The sequence below is a fragment of the Physella acuta genome, unplaced genomic scaffold, assembly GCF_028476545.2.
Source record: "Physella acuta isolate Inbredline_101_S28 unplaced genomic scaffold, ASM2847654v3 ptg000466l, whole genome shotgun sequence".
NCBI lineage: Eukaryota > Metazoa > Mollusca > Gastropoda > Physidae > Physella > Physella acuta.
In genome coordinates this window covers 1,136,392-1,154,038 of record NW_026731985.1, presented here as the reverse complement: position 1 = coordinate 1,154,038, position 17,647 = coordinate 1,136,392, and positions in this window count along the sequence as shown.

Below are 17,647 nucleotides of genomic sequence, written 5' to 3'. Positions count from 1 at the left end.
ACTTACCAGCCCTATACCCGTAACTACATTCAACAACAAAATGGGAGATAACAAGGCGGTAACGATCACCTGACCAATCACTTTAGCTGGTGTAGACGCACGTTGTTGGCGAATATTTCGTTAACACAGGTGGACGGTGTTAGTACTGATCACGTGATTATAATTGGATAAACTGCTGGACAGATTAAAATAATGGAGATCAGTTTCAGGGGATAGGGGACTATTTGACTTTAAAATGTGTAGAAATCTGCATTGGCTACTATTCCTTTATTACAAGCTTTTATCTTACTTTCTCTGTCTTTTGGCGTATTTGGTCCATCATGGATCGAAACTGCCGAGAGAAATTTCGGCCACTTCTAACGGACCGATTAGTTTGAAATTTGGCACGTGGGTCAAGAATTGAACGACTCAATCTGACATCAAATTTCATATAATTGAATGCCTAATTATTTTTAAGTCATGTTATTAAATTGTTTAAAAAAATTTTTAAGTACTCCAGTTGCAAGTAAAAAGAAAAGCGTAGGTATTGACTACCTTTACTAAACATTAAGAAATGGCCCACGCTTTTCTCTTTAGTTATCTAAATAGTGTTGTATTATTATATATTTAATAAAATTCATTAATTTTCTTTTTAGTGCATAATTATAAAAAAAGTTTGTTATTTTTTTATGAATTTATTGTTTCTTTTTTGTTGCATTCAGGCATTCAGGGGGTGGTCCTGAAGGTCAAATTGTAATTGTTTTTATTTTATTTTGTTGCAATCAAAATGTTAAATTTCCGGGGTAAAAGTTACAACATCACTTCTTGCTTTAAATGTGACAACATAACTAAAATAGGTAAAATAATTTTCGCAGAGCCTAAACGGCCATTACAATGTGCTACGGTAATTTGTTACAACATCACCAGCAGCTTCAAACTTTACAACATAACTAGAAGCTTTACATGTAACATCACTAGAAGCTTTACGTGTAACATCACTAGAAGCTTTACTTGTAACATCACTAGAAGCTTTACGTGTAACATCACTAGAAGCTTTACATGTAACATCACTAGAAGCTTTACATGTAACATCACTAGAAGCTTTACGTGTAACATCACTAGAAGTTTTACATGTAACATCACTAGAAGCTTTACATGTAACATCACTAGAAGCTTTACATGTAACATCACTAGAAGCTTTACATGCGACATCACTAGAAGCTTTACATGTAACATCACTAGAAGCTTTACATGTAACATCACTAGAAGCTTTACATGTAGCATCACTAGAAGCTTTACGTGTAACATCACTAGAAGCTTTACGTGTAATATCACTAGAAATAAGTTTCTCAAATCCTAGATGGCCGTTACATTGTACCACAGTAATTTGTCCTCTCATTCAGTCCTCCAATCCAGTGATTTGGCATATTCATTAAAAAAGTCTTTACTGCTCTATTTCGTTTCGTAGCTGCATAGTTTTTAAGTATTTGTTTTCTTTTTTTTTTCTTCAAATTGTGTTATTCTTATTGAACGATCGATTTTCTCAACAATAATGCTAGAAGAATCACTGAGCTTTAGCCCACACGTCATACATTTCAAGGACTGTTGAAAGGGTTTTGTCTCTGACTGCCCAATCAATTCATTGGAGAACAGGAACAATGTCATCACAACTTTTTGACATTAGAGGTCTGTACCAGAATGTTGGTGCCACCAAATTGGCTAATTAGTCAAAAATTTAATTACTTCTCATGTTGTAAGTTTTGGATATCAAATAACACCCCTCGTTATTTTAAATTTTAAATCTCAGACACTCTTTACACTGGTCCACGCGCGTCCCCACCACCACCCCCACCCCGCCCCCACACCCCCCCCCCCCCTTAGCCGATATGGATGTCAACAAATATTAAATAGTGGCTTCTAAAACTTTTTTTCTTTCTTGTATTGGTTGATCTGTTTTATTTGTACTTGTGAGCAATGACAATTAAGTGAATCAACTCACATTTATCATTAAGTAATGATTTAGTATATTTTATTTCTTTAAATATAAGCTGTTCTACCATTAATTAAATTTTAAAAAAGAATACCATTGAACAACAACAGATTGTTGTCAAATGTAAGGCAACATAAGCATAGTTAAATTATCTATTTGATGAATTATTACGAGTTTTAAGTCTGGACTGTTTATCTTTTTCATTATGGCCTATGCTTATTCAAAAACGTGTTGTGTAGAAAAAGATTGTGTTAGACCAGGGGTCGGCAACCTGCGGCTCGCGAGCCGCATGCGGCTCTTTTGCTGTCAAGATGCGGCTCTCGAGCTCCTTGCACAAATATTAATAGTCATGTTATTTCATTTTCAAAACTCATATCAAATATCATAATGTAAAGAAAAACAACTTTGAACAGAATTAAAACACGTATCAGAGAACACTGAGAATATGTGCAGTAGAAAGTATACGGACAGCTGACAGCAGCTTGGGCACCAGGCCCAGCCCCACAGCCCCTTGGCAACAGACCCATGTTTGCCACTGCCCAAGGGTCGACTTTTTCGAAGAAAAAATGAACAGCTTCTAAAGTGGATTGGGATAGTCCTATGGCTATATTATTTGATTACTAAGTTTATTAATCTGGCGAAACTTGTGTATGCTTTTATATGAATAAATATTATTTCATATTTAAAACTATTTATTTAAAACACAAATCACAATTATTTACTTAATCCTAATCAAATAATAATATATTGAAATAAAAATGTTAGTGGCTCTTTAAAAACTGGGAAATTTTGAAAATTGTTACTTTTGGCTCTTCAGTCTCAAAAGGTTGCCGACCCCTGTGTTAGACAGCTGTGTATTTCCTCATTCAAGGGTTTTGTTCACAGTACATAGCATGATTGCAAGTTAATATTAACTTCAACAAAAGTTAAGTTAGTAAATTTACTCTAAATGTAAAGGCAAGCAACAGGATTAGAATTTTTTACTTTCTCGTATATACGAAGTATAGAGAAAGTCTTGTAATCGTGCAAAAAAAAAAATCGAGATTTTTACAAATCTCGACGTTTTACACCTCACTGATACGGAAAAACATAATTTTGCAATCTTGTCCGTATGTCTGTGTGTCTGTGTGTGTGTGTGTGTGTCTGTCTGTCTGTCCGTGTGTAAACACGATAACTTGAGTACCGTTACAGCTAGGTTGATGAAATTTCATATATATGTCTTTTATCAAAATCGCAGATCCGTATCAACTTTTGAGCGATTTCCGATAACCGGAAGTGGTACTTTTTCTACTTTGAATTTTTCAAAAGCCTATAACTTGAGTACTATTTTAGATAGATAAATGAAGTTTCACATATGAGTAAAAGATCTAATTTTCTACCTTCTGTTAAATTTTGAGTAATTTCCGTTGACCGGAAGTAGTAATTTACGCTACTTCCGATTTCTCAAAAAACTAATGTAAATTTTTAAAGTACTAATAATATTGCGCACTATTATACGCGTTTTTATTTGGCGTTCACTTGGTGTGCAATTAATCTGTCTACGAGATTTTATTCTATTTTTAAAACTTTAAGTATTTAAAATGTATTAAAAATCATGTCTATAGCCCGAGTTTCCATCCCCTGTTATTTTATATAAGAATATTCGAGAAAGTTTAGGGGAGATCACTCCCGGTTTATTTATAAAACAAAAGTTTTATGCAAATGTTAAGTAAAAATAAGTATTCTCTAATCAATAAGAAATAAAATTAAAATGTATATTTTATATTGATAGAATTAGTATAGGCCTTTATTCATTTTCGGAAAAATAGGATAATAAGAGAAGAACATTGGGTTTGTTGAGAAAATAAAATAAATGTTTTAGAAATATTAAAAGGTATCTAAATAGTTAGCACTTAATTTATTTTACTTTTTTAATCTGTTTATTTTTTTTTATAGAAGAAGGCTTTAAAGGATACTAGAATACCCGTCATCCGTTGGATAACTGTGGGTTTCGGGGGTCATCCATCAAAAAACATCACGTCTGTCACTCAGAGGCATAGCGAGCCTTCCCGGCGCCCGGGGACAAACTTTTCGATTTTAACCCCCCCCCCCCCCCAAGATTTCGATTTTCAACCCCCCCCCCCCCCCCCACTCAAACTTTCGATTTGAATCCCCCTCTACCTTTCAATTTATTTTTCCAAACCATTTTGGCGCCCCAACATATGTCCCCCCGCGCCCCCTCCCCCCCCCCCGCCTCCCCTCCCGCCCGCCCCCCCCCCCCTCCTCGCTACGCTACTGCAGTGTCACTTATCGTCACAAAAAACAGACCCCACATTCAAAAATATGTTTCTTATCTTTTAAAAACACCGAAAACACCGATTTCGGACTATCCCTTCATATACTGACGTCACATGTGACCTACTCAACTCTACTTCACCTGCCCAGTGTCCCGCCAAGTCTCAGACAACAAAAACGATTCCAGCCGAGCATGTCTCTGACCACACTATCCCTTCATTTGCTTAGGACAAAGAAACAGATGAACCCTACTTCACCTGCCCTGTGCCCCGCGAGGTCCTGATAGTCAACCTTATCATTCACATATAGGGCTTAAGAAAAAATAATTGAAAACGTAAAAAAAAAAAGTTCTATTAATGTTTATGACACTGACTTTAAAATTTAGCCTTCATTCTCCAAAGCAAATTTTAAAATGCTTTTCTGGCATATCTAGCCCTGGCCACCTATACCATGTTTAAATAATGTGAACACCCGCCATTTTGCTCGTGGTAAACATGGCCTAAAAATGGTCGGCAGACATGCGTCCGGTCCGTACGCCATATTGTTGTTAGCAGCCGACCACGCCTCCAAGTTAGTGAGTAATCCTACTATATCTAGATATAGAACCTAGATAACAAAAAAATCCCATGTATTCTCGAATTAGATGATCATTGAAGCTAAACAAAGATTTATATAAAATAATTAAGGCCCGAAATAGATTCTAGATGTAGAATTTACATTAAGTCTAGATCTAGAATTTACATTGAGTCTAGTGACCTAGATCTAGAATCTACATCTAGGCCCTAGGCTAGATTCTAGATTCATAACTTTCCTTCGACAGCTGATCTTTAGATCTAGAGAAATTTATTGTAAAACTAAATGAAAAAGACAGTTGAAAATTGATATAAGTGTTGGAACGTAATAAATACAGCAAACGGACGTATTGTTAAAGTTATGACCGACAGAAAATTAGATTTAGAACGCGTTAAACTTGTGAATGGGAACACAATTTTCTTCGATAGACGCCGCCATTTTATTGTACTAAAGAGTAAACAAAAACCTGTGACGTCACGGTCCCGCCGAGTGTAGTGGTCGTTTTAATCTTTTTAAAAAAAATGGGTTACTCTGCATATGAATAAATCAATAAATTAATTAACGTCTTTAAATAAATTTGTGATTAACAGTCTGTCTTAAAACAAAAAATTTTCTCTACCTACATACTATTTTACAGCTTTCCACGATGAGGGCAACCATGAGCAATAGTCAATCAGGCAAACAAACAAACAAACAAAAAAATAAATATTCAAACATGTAAACAAACTTGACTTTTAGTAGTATACTAGAATACCCGTCATCCGTTGGATAACTGTGGGTTTCGGGGGTCATCCATCAAAAAACATCTCGTCTGTCACTCAGAGGCATAGCGACCCTTCCCGGCGCCCGGGGACAAAGTTTTCGATTTGAACCCCCCCCCCCCTCAAACTTTCGATTTGAACCCCCCTCAACCTATCAATTTATTTTTCCAAACCATTTTGGCGCCCCAACATATGTCCCCCCCCCTTCCCCCCTCCACCTCCCCACCCCCCCCTTCCCCCCCCCCCCCGCCTCCCCTCCCCACCCCCCGCCTCCCCTCCCCACCCCCCGCCTCCCCTCCCCACCCCCCGCCTCCCCTCCCCTACCGCCCCCCCCCTCCTCGGTACGCTACTGCAGTGTCACTTATCGTCACAAAAAACAGACCCCACATTCAAATATATGTTTTTTTATCTTTTAAAAACACCGAAAACACCGATTTCGGACTATCCCTTCATAAACTGACGTCACAGGTGACCTACTCAACTCTACTTCACCTGCCCAGTGTCCTGCCAAGTCTCAGACAACATGTTTTTATCGTTTAAAAAACAATTCCAGCCGAGCATGTATCTGACCACACTATCCTTTCATATGCTTAGGACAAAGAAACAGATGAACTCTACTTCACCTGCCCTGTATCTTGCCAAGTTCAGATAGGCAACGTTATCATTCACATCTAAAAAAAAAATTGAAAAAAAAAATTTCATTGACATATTGGTCTAGAACCCGTGCCTCCTGCATGAGAGCTGGCTACGCTACCATTTTAGCTATTTACTCGTGACGTCACAAGTGAATTTTTATACTATACTATGTGTCTCCTTATGCAACTTGATTTACGCGTATAGATTCTAGATCTAGATCTAAAAATAAGTCTAGTAGTACTAACTTTCAAATTAAATTTTATCTTAAATAAGCCAAACAAAGATTTATATAAAATAATTAAGGCCTGAAATAGATTCTAGATGTAGAATTTACATTGAATCTAGTGACCTACATCTAGGCTAGATCTAGATCTAGATCTAGGCTAGATTCATAAATTTCCTTCGATAGCTGATCTTTAGATCTAGAGAAATTTATCGTAAAACTAAATGAAAAAGACAGTTGAAAATTGATATAAGTGTTGGAACGTAATAAATACAGCAAACGGACGTATTGTTAAAGTTATGACCGACAGAAAATTAGATTTAGAACGCGTTAAACTTTTGAATGGGAACACAATTTTCTTCAATAGACGCCGCCATTTTATTGTACTAAAGAGTAAACAAAAACCTGTGACGTCACGGTCCCGCCGAGTCTAGTGGCTTTTCAAATATTTTTAAAAAAAATGGGTTATTCTGCATAGGAATAAATCAATAAATTAATTAACGTCTTTAAATAAATTTGTGATCAACAGTCTGTCTGCATTAAAAAATTATTCTCTACCTGCATACCATTTTACAGCTTTCCAGATAGAGTCGAACATATCACAATTTTCGATCAGGCAAACAAATAAATATTCAAACATGTAAACAAAGTTGACTTTTAGTAGTATACTAGAATACCCGTCATCCGTTGGATAACTGTGGGTTTCGGGGGTCATCCATCAAAAAACATCACGTCTGTCACTCAGAGGCATAGCGACCCTTCCCGGCGCCCGGGGACAAAGTTTTCGATTTGAACCCCCCCCCCCCTCAAACTTTTGATGTGCACCCCCCCCCCCCCACTCAAACTTTCGATTTGAACCCCCCTCAACCTATCAATTTATTTTTCCAAACCATTTTGGCGCCCCAACATATGCCCCCCCCCCCTTCCCCCTCCCCACCCCCCGCCTCCCCTTCTCCCCCCCACCCCCCGCCTCCCCTCCCCTACCGTCCCCCCCCCCCCCTCCTCGGTACGCTACTGCAGTGTCACTTATCGTCACAAAAAACAGACCCCACATTCAAATATATGTTTTTTATCTTTTAAAAACACCGAAAACACCGATTTCGGACTATCCCTTCATAAACTGACGTCACAGGTGACCTACTCAACTCTACTTCACCTGCCCAGTGTCCTGCCAAGTCTCAGACAACATGTTTTTATCGTTTAAAAAACAATTCCAGCCGAGCATGTATCTGACCACACTATCCTTTCATATGCTTAGGACAAAGAAACAGATGAACTCTACTTCACCTGCCCTGTATCTTGCCAAGTTCAGATAGGCAACGTTATCATTCACATCTAAAAAAAAAAATTGAAAAAAAAAATTTCATTGACATATTGGTCTAGAACCCGTGCCTCCTGCATGAGAGCTGACTACGCTACCATTTTAGCTATTTACTCGTGACGTCACAAGTGAATTTTTATACTATACTATGTATCTCCTTATGCAACTTGATTTACGGCGTATAGATTCTAGATCTAGATCTAAAAATAAGTCTAGTAGTACTAACTTTCAAATTAAATTTTATCTTAAATAAGCCAAACAAAGATTTATATAAAATAATTAAGGCCTGAAATAGATTCTAGATGTAGAATTTACATTAAGTCTAGATCTAGAATTTACATAGAAACCTAGTGACCTACATCTAGGCTAGATCTAGATCTAGGCTAGATTCATAAATTTCCTTCGATAGCTGGTCTTTAGATCTAGAGAAATTTATTGTAAAACTAAATGAAAAAGACAGTTGAACATTGATATAAGTGTTGGAACGTAATAAATACAGAAAACGGACGTATTGTTAAAGTTATGACCGACAGAAAATTAGATTTAGAACGCGTTAAACTTGTGAATGGGAACACAATTTTCTTCGATAGACGCCGCCATTTTATTGTACTAAAGAGTAAACAAAAACCTGTGACGTCACGGTCCCGCCGAGTCTAGTGGCTTTTCAAATATTTTTTAAAAAAATGGGTTACTGTACGTATGAATAAATCAATAAATTAATTAACGTCTTTAAATAAATTTGTGATTAACAGTCTGTCTGCATTAAAAAATTATTCTCTACCTACATACTATTTTACAGCTCTCCAGATAGAGTCGAACATATCACAATTTTCAATCAGGCAAACAAACAAATAAATATTCAAACATGTAAACAAACTTGACTTTTAGTAGTATATAGATAGATAGATAGATAGATTATTGTCTCTAGTGGTCACGATATTATAATAAGTGAAATAAACCGGGAGTGATCTCCCCTAAACGTTCTAGAATCTAATATATATATAATATAGTTCAATTCTGTTTGTGATCGCGGACAACGGATTCCAAAATCTAAAGTGCTCATCGTCTAAATTCATGATTTAAAAAAATTAATATTGAAGGTGTTGTAAAACAATTTTCACTTTTCAAACTTATGGTGATAATTGTTGGCATGTCCATCAAATCAAAATCACATGTGAAATTTTGTTTGTCTATCTAAAACAGTAATCAAGTTATATGCTTTTGAAAAATTGATAATAGAATAAGTTCTATTTCCGGTTACTGGAAATCGCTGAAAAGTTGATACAGAACTACACATTTGATACGATACTTATATATGAAATTTCATCAACCTGGCTGTTACGGTATTGAAGTTATCGTATTCACAGACACACACATTCACACACACACATACATACACATACAGACATACGGACAAGATTGCAAAACTAAGTTTTTCCGACTCAGGGAGGTGTAAAACGTCGAGATTTGCAAAAATCTCGATTTTTTTTTTGCACGATTACAATACTTTAAAAAAAGACATAATGGGATAGTATCGAGTTTCTACATACATTACCCTTAAAGCACGGATTAATATTTTAATGTTACATTTAAAACTGCATGCGATTATTACCGATTATTAAATAAACATTAATTTTTTTAACTGAAAATTATTTTTATTGGTAGACAAATATCGTTTTATAATCTATTGTAACTCTAAACCTTAGAATTTCAACTTTAAAAACGTGTTTGAAAACTAAAATATGTCCGCCAAAAGTATGCAAATATCTGCCCCTCACCTTTGACCTTTGACTTGACCGTCGTCAAACAGTAGCCATAATGAGATCTTACTGAGGGCACCCCGTGGGTCCCGGGCTACACATTGCAGTCGTGTCAAACACGAAAAAACACAACACAACTATTTCCCATTTACCACTTTAAATATCACACAACTGGAGCTATGCTGGGTGTACTGTAACAGCAAACTGCGCTCATTTGCTTAATTGGTTTAATTAGACTGGAGCATCTGCTTTCTGGGGCTGACAAATATATAGTGACGGAGCTTGATTGTTTCTTTAATTTAATTGGCAACTTTGTTTTATATTCAGTCATTTCAGTAATTTTTAATGTTATATTGTACAAAATGGTTGTATAATTATAAGGCGTTAATTCATATCAAAATAGATCAGTAAACACAGAAATAAAACTAACAACAACACTAATACAACACTAATCTAGAGCATCAACAGCATTGATACCACACTAATCTACAGCAACAACATTGATACCACACACACACACATATATACATATATATATATATATATATATATATATATATATATATATATATATATATATATATATATATATATATATATATATATATATATATATATATATAACGAGTCCAAATATCTTTTACGTGTTTGGCTATGATACAGAAGTTAAAATGTATATAAATGTAGTGTTACAAAGTATGAAACATTACTATTATTGTCTGAATAATTTTCTTTAACTACACTACAAAAAATTAACTTTTTATACCTTTGTGTTTGTAAAATTAGTTTGTTTTAATTTGTTTCTGCAATGATCAATTTACCACATCATATATTTAAAACACGTCACGCAAACTATTAAAACAAAACAACAAAAAATTCTTCGCCCTTTTTGTTCTCATGGTTTTTACGCCGTCTATTTAATAACCAACATTGTCGCTCTATTGATTTGTTCAAAATTCTTAAATTTGCAAAACAAGTTCAAACAAATCTGCAAGTCAGTTGTTTTTTTTTTCTCTTTAACGACGGGCTTCTACACCTTGTATGATAAGTGTTCTAGGGAATCTACTGCTAGAGGCTGTTGTATAAGCTCCTCCACAAACTAGCACCGTCCAACTGTCTGTCTTAATAACGAATGAATACTAAAAAAATTAGTCTACTAACAATAACGAAACAATGAACGCTAAAAAAAATTTCTACCAACAGTAACAAAACAATGAATACTAAAAAAGTATTCTACTAACAATAACGAAACAATGAATTAAAAAAATTTTCTTCTAACAATGACGAAACAATAAATACTAAAAAATTATTCAACTAACAATAACGAAACAATAAACTAAAAAATTATTCAACCAACAATAACGAAACAATGAATACTTTTAAAAAATTCTACCAACAGTAACAAAACAATGAATACTAAAAAATTATTCTACTAACAATAACGAAACAATAAATGCAAAAAACTATTCTACTCACACTAATCTATGGCTTGAAGAAAATGAAGAAAAGAAAAACTCTCAAAACTTTTCTCAAATTCTTTCACAATCTGGCTTCAACTTTTAGGTCCAAATTGTGGGTGGGTAAAATGTTCTTAAAGAAAGGAAATATTCCCTGCTCTTATACAGAAGTAAACGACTGCACCTTGTGAAATTCTAAGTTTTTCTTTAAGAAGTTTCTGGTCTTGACGCGATGTGGAGTTTTATTTAGACGTCCTACGCCGTGACTACAAAATCTAAACTTTTGTTTCTGGTGTTCTTGTTTTTGTTTTCTCCTAGACCAGTGTGTGGGTGTTCTGGTGATCCTGTACCACACTGCCCCCGCCACAGCTCCATCTCCAGGCCGTCCTTCTGGCATCGCCTGGTTCCATTGCCGTGCGGAGGATTGTATCCGTGTGGAGAGCTAAGCGCCAGACTTATATCGTCAGACTGTTGTCGTCAGCGGCGGCGGGTTGGTGACGTGGTGAGGTGGTGAGGGGGTGAGGTGTCGTAGCATACCTCAGCGATCAGCTGACACCTGGATTTCATTCAACTCCAAACTTGAAATCAACCGTGACGTCATGATGAAGTCATAACGACGGATCAAATATTGTAGACGGAAGCGTGACAATCGTGAGATGTACTGGTCACGTTGACGTGATTACAGACGTGACACAATGACAGCAGACGACAGTGTGTGCCAATGCCACAAGAGGCTGACACCAAGTGTGTTGTCACGTTGTAAACCAGTTGGTATGTGTAACCAACAAAACAACGCTCTCGGTAAAGGTCGTGCCAATTACGGAGGTCGGAGGTTAAAGCACAGCTATTTATACCTCGCTACAGATTGAGTGGGAGTTCGAAGGTCAACACGCACCCAAAGACCACAAGTCAAAATTTGTTTCATTTGCAATTTTTGTCGGTCTTCAGTTAACAACGGGTGAGGCTGGTCTGCCTTTTGTATTGGTTAAAGTTGGTGTGGATCCATGATCCGGCTAATACATTTGACGTATTGGTTAAAGTTGGTGTGGATCCATGATCTGGCTAATACATTTGAAGTATTGGTTAAAGTTGGCGTGGATCCATGATCCGGCTAATACATTTGACGTATTGGTTAAAGTTGGTGTGGATCCATGATCTGGCTAATACATTTGAAGTATTGGTTAAAGTTGGTGTGGATCCATGATCCGGCTAATACATTTGACGTATTGGTTAAAGTTGGTGTGGATCCATGATCTGGCTAATACATTTGAAGTATTGGTTAAAGTTGGCGTGGATCCATGATCCGGCTAATACATTTGACGTATTGGTTAAAGTTGGTGTGGATCCATGATCCGGCTAATACATTTGACGTATTGGTTAAAGTTGGCGTGGATCGATGATCCGGCTAATACATTTGACGTATTGGTTAAAGTTGGCGTGGATCCATGATCCGGCTAATACATTTGACGTATTGGTTAAAGTTGGTGTGGATCCATGATCCGGCTAATACATTTGACGTATTGGTTAAAGTTGGCGTGGATCCATGATCCGGCTAATACATTTTACGTATTGGTTCCAGTTCGCGTGGATCAGAAGATTTCACAGAATAAAATAATGAAAAAACGTGTAATAACTACCTTTTTACAAGCTTTTATTACAAGCTTTTATTTAACTCACTTCCTCTGTCGACAGTCTGTCGTCAGTCTAGACGGAAACGCAGGAGTGAAAATTCGGACAGTTCTACTTGACCGACACGATTCACAGTTGGCACGTGGGTCAAGACATGAAGACAATGCAATCTGAAACTAAATTTGACTTAATTGGATGCCTAATTGATTTTTTATGAATTAATTAAAATTTGGACCGAATTAGTAGGCATGTCTAGCCAACCACACCACACGCGTCATCAATAGCTGCGCCATCACGACCACGTAATGGCTGCGTTCAAAAACCATTGCGCGCCTACTGAACGTGATATTCAGTAGGCGCGCAATGGTTTTTAGTCATGTAACTCTATTGTAGATAAAACATGTAAAGTACTGAAAAAAAAATTCATAAAAAACGTTTTAATAACAAGCTTTTATGTAATGATGCACTAAAAAGTAGAAAATAAATTATAGACTACTATTTAAATAACTATAAAGAAAAGCGTGGGTGTCTTCCTTAACATTAGTAAAGGTATCCAATAGATACTAAAGTGACCCACGCTTTTCTTTATAGTTATTTAAATAGTAGTCTATAATTTATTTTCTACTTTTTAGTGCATCATTACATAAAAGCTTGTTATTAAAACGTTTTTTATGAATTTTTTTTTTACAAGCTTTTATTTAACTCACTTCCTCTGTCTGTCGTCAGTCTAGACGGAAACGCAGGAGTGAAAATTCGGACAGTTCTACTTGACCGACACGATTCACAGTTGGCACGTGGGTCAAGACATGAAGACAATGCAATCTGAAACTAATTTTGACTTAATTGGATGCCTAATTGATTTTTTATGAATTAATTAAAATTTGGACCGAATTAGTAGGCATGTCTAGCCAACCACACCACACGCGTCATCAATAGCTGCGCCATCACGACCACGTAATGGCTGCGTTCAAAAACCATTGCGCGCCTACTGAACGTGATATTCAGTAGGCGCGCAATGGTTTTTAGTCATGTAACTCTATTGTAGATAAAACATGTAAAGTACTGAAAAAAAAATTCATAAAAAACGTTTTAATAACAAGCTTTTATGTAATGATGCACTAAAAAGTAGAAAATAAATTATAGACTACTATTTAAATAACTATAAAGAAAAGCGTGGGTGTCTTCCTTAACATTAGTAAAGGTATCCAATAGATACTAAAGTGACCCACGCTTTTCTTTATAGTTATTTAAATAGTAGTCTATAATTTATTTTCTACTTTTTAGTGCATCATTACATAAAAGCTTGTTATTAAAACGTTTTTTATGAATTTTTTTTTTACAAGCTTTTATTTAACTCACTTCCTCTGTCTGTCGTCAGTCTAGACGGAAACGCAGGAGTGAAAATTCGGACAGTTCTACTTGACCGACACGATTCACAGTTGGCACGTGGGTCAAGACATGAAGACAATGCAATCTGAAACTAATTTTGACTTAATTGGATGCCTAATTGATTTTTTATGAATTAATTAAAATTTGGACCGAATTAGTAGGCATGTCTAGCCAACCACACCACACGCGTCATCAATAGCTGCGCCATCACGACCACGTAATGGCTGCGTTCAAAAACCATTGCGCGCCTACTGGTTTTTAGTCATGTAACTCTATTGTAGATAAAACATGTAAAGTACTGAAAAAAAATTCACTATAACTATAAAGAAAAGCGTGGGTGTCTTCCTTAACATTAGTAAAGGTATCCAATAGATACTAAAGTGACCCACGCTTTTCTTTATAGTTATTTAAATAGTAGTCTATAATTTATTTTCTACTTTTTAGTGCATCATTACATAAAAGCTTGTAATTAAAACGTTTTTTATGAATTTTTAAATTATTATCTTTTATTTCCTTTGTATACCCATCCCTAGAGAAAAATATTCCTGTTAACTTCCTGTTAACTTTCTAATATGTCGGGGAATTAAAAGCTTCTTTTTTTTATAAAGGTAATTTTTTTCAACCTTTTTGTCTCTAGATATTGTAAGTCTTTTAACTTAAGAATCAACAATTGTAGATCTTGTGCATTTATGGGTCAACAGCCCGCAAGAACAGGAAAACTTTCCTTTACATCGGGTCGACTAACTCCATATGACTAGTATCTGTGGTTCAATCCCCTCCATACGACTATTATCTGTGGTTCAATCCCCTCCATACGACTAGTATCTGTGGTTCAATCCCCTCCATACGACTAGTATCTGCCAATGTGTAAACAAAATGTATGAACCTCTATCAATTCACCAGACTTGATTTCGCCCAACTATCCCGCACCCACCCCCCCCCCCCCCCCATCTTTGTGAGTGTGTGGAATAGCGTAATCTGTAAATTAATGTCTGATTTTATTGGAAATTATAATTTCTTGTAAATAACTTGATTGCAATTACTTTTTAAAGAAATCGTTCAATTAGACATTGGTCAAGATCAGGTAAAAAAAAACGGCGAGAAGACATTGACCACATGCCGATGTTGAAGTTCTTGTCATAAACGAACGAAAAAAAACTCTAATCCGCCTTCGTGTTCAGTGTGAGCGTTTGTCTGACTTTGTTCGCATAATTTGTGTGTCGAGTGATTGGTGTATTTTGTGGATGTGTCGCATCCAGTGATTTGTGTTGTGTGTCCAGTCATTTGTGTTGTGTGTCCAGTGATTTGTGTCGCGTGTCCAGTGGTTTGTGTTGTGTGTCCAGTGGTTTGTGTTGTGTGTCCAGTGATTTGTGTTGTGTGTCCAGTGGTTTGTGTTGTGTGTCCAGTGGTTTGTGTTGTGTGTCCAGTGGTTTGTGTTGTGTGTCCAATAGTTTGTGTTGTGTGTCCAGTGATTTGTGTTGTGTGTCCAGTGGTTTGTGTTGTGTGTCCAGTGGTTTGTCCAGTGGTTTGTGTTGTGTGTCCAGTGTTTTGTGTTGTGTGTCCAGTGGTTTGTGTTGTGTGTCCAGTGGTTTGTGTTGTGTGTCCTTCTATTTAAAAACCTTCCAGTTATGTGGGACCATGCGGACGTATCACAACATCCACACATAAAGTACTTATTTATAAGAATCCCCTAACAAATTAACCACCGTTGTAATTAATTAGGGTTCACCTTTCCTTAGTTTATGGACCAGATTTTGTTAACCACAAAATGGACCAACTTTTTTACCACCAGATGGACCAATTTTCTATCGACCAGTATTGACCAGTAGATGGACCAAATGTTGTCCACGTCTGCTGAGGACTTGGTGCGCGTGCTGTAGTGTGACGTGGCCAGCCAATCAACGACGAGTTCAACGCGTCTGCAACACACACCGATCTGTCAAAACGTTCATCCGCCCTAATCCCACCCCCACCTAGCTACTCCCCCACCCCACAATCCTAGCCCCACCCGTCCACATTCCTCCCTTCCACCTCCTCCACCCACCCTATCGGTTTATCCCCTGTTATATTAACACTAGCTGCATCCCGTGCTCCGCCACGGTAAATCTTTTTTAAATGTACCAACTTGTGAACAGAACAAAACTAAACACAACACAAACGAACGCAAACAAACAAACGAACGCAAACAAACAAACGAAAAAAAAACATAACACTCATAACATAAACACAATTTAAATGCAATAAAAAAGGCATATTGCTCACAGTCTAGCCCGTAGCGCCAAATCGCGCCCTTTCCGAGCGCCGCCGGACGCGTCTGACACAGTGAATGACTATAAAACAGACCCTTTCCGGCGCCCGGGGAAAAACTTTCAATTTCAGAACAAAACTAAACACAACATAAACGAACGCAAAAAAAAAACAACGAAAAAACAAACACAACACTCATAACATAAACACAATTTAAATGCAATCATAAAGGCATATTGCTCACAGTCTAGCCCGTAGCGCCAAATCGCGCCCTTTCCAGTGATTTGCACCCCCCTCAAACTTTCGATTTGCACCCCTTTCCCCCCCCCCCCGCCCTAAAACTTTCGATTTCCACCACCCCCCCCTCGTAAATTTTTTCCAACCCACTTTGGCGCCCCCTAAGGGATATTTTAAATACTGCCTATTATTTATACTGTTTTACCTACAATATTTCACTTTATCCATTCACGCATTTTTTTTCCAGTACTTTAAATTTTAAAAATTTACAATTGAGTTTCATAACTAAAACCATTGCGCACCTAATGAACGTGATGACGCGCCTATAATAGTGCTGAATAGTTGATTAAAAATTATAAGTAATAAACAGTAGGGCCTACATTCAGTGAATAAAATAAATAAATGATTGCCTTTTATCAATCCATGCTAATTATAATTTTCTAACAATAATTTCCTCTTACACATCCGAATAATTTGCATTCACATTTTGCTAATTATATTATTGCAACACTAATTCCTTCTATGACGAACGTATATTTGCATTCACATTTTTTATTAGCGTGAGTTTAATGTATTTTTAAATTACCTCCTTTGTCAAAATTAGAAAAGAGTTAAATTAATTTGATTTTTCTACCCGACTGTTATTACGTTATTAAAATGTTTACATCTTTTCAAGGCATAAATAAGAAAATAATATTTGACATTGATCTTTTTAATATGTTTTAGCAGTGTGCGTGTATTTAATATTCTCTTTACGTTATGCAAAATTGTACAAACAGTGGAAATTATAAAATAGCTCTATGCCGCTATATAAACAAACCCTACTCTAATACTTAAAATAAGACACTGCGGTGCACTGAAAAGCACAGCATGGTGCGAATGTTTACTTTTATAGTCCCAAAATCTATAGCGATGACGGACGGAAGGAAGGAAGGAAGGACAGACACAGCCCGCTTATATTATAGATTATATTATAGATTGCGACAAAATGTTTTGGTCGCCATTGTTGTTTTTTCAAGGGAAACAACTATGAACCAACTCCGTCAAAAATGTAATAAAAAATTTGATTCCTTTGTCTTGATATTTTAAAGCCATGTTTCTAAACATAGAATACATAGTGAGCAAAATGTCGACTTTGTTACTGGAACTCTGGGAAATATCTTGAACAGCA